This window comes from Rhinoderma darwinii, unplaced genomic scaffold (assembly GCF_050947455.1).
Source record: "Rhinoderma darwinii isolate aRhiDar2 unplaced genomic scaffold, aRhiDar2.hap1 Scaffold_561, whole genome shotgun sequence".
NCBI lineage: Eukaryota > Metazoa > Chordata > Amphibia > Anura > Rhinodermatidae > Rhinoderma > Rhinoderma darwinii.
Window position 1 is genome coordinate 89,303 of NW_027464113.1, and position 2,156 is coordinate 91,458.

Sequence of the window (2,156 nt, forward strand, 5' to 3'; positions counted from 1 at the left end):
AGGGACATAAAGCCGGTAATATGAAGGAACAGGGACATGTCCCTGTTTCCTCATCTTACAGGCATTATATCCCTGTTCCCTCATATTACAGGGTATCATATTCCCAGTATGGGGGGGCACAAAGAGTGGCATTGGAGGTAGCAGCAGGATGAAAAGTTTGCGTGCAGACGAGTCGGGGCTGGAAAAATACATCTTGGCGGTCTGGCCCAGAGACGTAAAGGGCAAGTAAACAGCTAGTTGTCACCTGTCGCTTCTCGGCCTCTTGGCTAAGATCAAGTGTAGTATCTGTTCTTATCAGTCCTTGTAAGGATAGATAGCTCGGAGAACCACTGGGGGCTATTAACACTAGCTTAGCGATCCAAGAGCGTTCCAGACGAAGCCGGCGACGAACTGCGGAGAAGAACCAGCGAAGACGACGATGCAGAAGGGAGAAGCCGCCATCGGGGAAGAATCTCCGGGAGATCGCTGCCGGGAAGAAGAAGGAGAACTGCGACAGAGACCTTCGGAGAAGAGCCGCTGCTGAAGGGGATCTTCGAAGAAGCTCGGCCGCAGAAGAAGAAGCTCGACGAGGAACCGCTGCGGAAGAAATTTTGTGGAAGAACCTCGGCCAGCAAGGAGAAGATTTGCATAGCTCCGCCCCCTTCAGGAAAGAGCTATCGAAGATCCTCCCCAAGCGACAGGAACAGCTGGAAGAAGCCATGGCCTCAACCAGCAACCCTGCCACCCGGAAGGAGAAGGCTGATGGACCACGTGAGCAGACCCAGGCCAGGACATCTCCTCCTGAAGCCTCCTCAAGCCAACAGGCCACCAGGAAGCCGAACCAGGCTGCTCCAACCCTGGAGCCCTGGATGAAGCAGACGGTGGCCCTGAAGCTGAAGGAGGTGGACGGGAGAGTGCCGGACATGACGGAAGAAGTGTTGTGCCAGTAGATGCTCCTGGACCAGGGCTTCGCTAAGCCGGAGACCATCAGCATCCAGGCCTTCATGACCGGGATGTTCTTCGTGACCTTCGCATCGATCAACATCTGCAGAAGGTACTGGGAGATGGTGAAAGCGGCGAGGCCTGAATCCCCTTTCTCTCGCTTTGTGGGCAACTGCCCTGTCCAAAGAGAGGAAAGGCGGGTGACGGTCTCAATGCGGAACCCACACACCCCCGGCAAAGACATCACCACACTCCTGAAGCGGTTCTGCACAGTGGTGAGGGAACCCACCCACATCCTGAACGGACTCGGCTTCTGGACCGGCAAGTGGTCGGTAATCGTCCGACTCAACAAGGATTCAAGCACGGAAGACGGCCTCCAGCACCTGCCCCAGTCATTCTCGCTGGGCAACTCCTACGGCCTCATCTACTACCCGGACATGCCGCAGATCTGCAGGAGATGCAGCAAGAAGGGTCATTCGATGAAGGACTGCAAGGAGGACGCCTGCAAGAAATGCCGGGTAACAGGACACGAGACCAAAGACTGCCCGAAACGGACAATGTGCAACCTCTGCGGACAAGCAGCCCACTCTTACAAGGACAGCCCGAAGAGGGATCGATCCTGGGCAACTGTAGCGGCGAAAGCTCCAGCGAGAGGGAACCCCGCCCCAGCCAGAGCTCCCTCGCCCGGCCCTCCCCACCCCCGTCCCAGTCCCCAACAGCTGTCACCCCCACTGAGGCTCTCACCTTCTCCTACCCACCCATCTCAGTGGTCCTGTCACCTGCACGTCTCCCAACCCAGCCTCCCTTCTCCCCAGCTCCAGCAGCACTAACATCTTCCCCTCCAGCTGCTGGAGTCCTCTCCCTGGAGGATTTCCCCCCTCTTGTCTCCTCAGGTGCCATCCAGAGGAAGAGAAAGGTGAGGGACAGCCCAGCTGCTGATTCCTCAAAGAGAAAAGTCGTGGAAATCTGCGAAGATTCCCTTGCACAGCAGGAGGAAATGGAGCAGATGGTGGAGGAACTTGTGTCTGAACCTGAGGTCATCGACTTCACAACAGACATCCAGGTGGCTTCAATCCTGGAACAATACTTTGCAGAGAGCCTGCTGGATCTTCCGGACCCACCAGGCTCCAGAGAGGAGGATCCGCCCGACCGGATTGGTAACTAAGGTGTATCGTTTGCACTAACCTTCTTTATTCTCCCCCATGGCTGCTAAACTTAACATCTTTAGCCTCAAT

General features: G+C 56.2%; 1 pseudogene; it reads left to right on the forward strand.

The window, feature by feature from the left end:
- The first annotated feature begins 246 nt into the window (after positions 1–246).
- On the forward strand, positions 247–348 carry LOC142723856 (U2 spliceosomal RNA; annotated as a pseudogene).
- Positions 349–2,156: the final 1,808 nt, after the last annotated feature.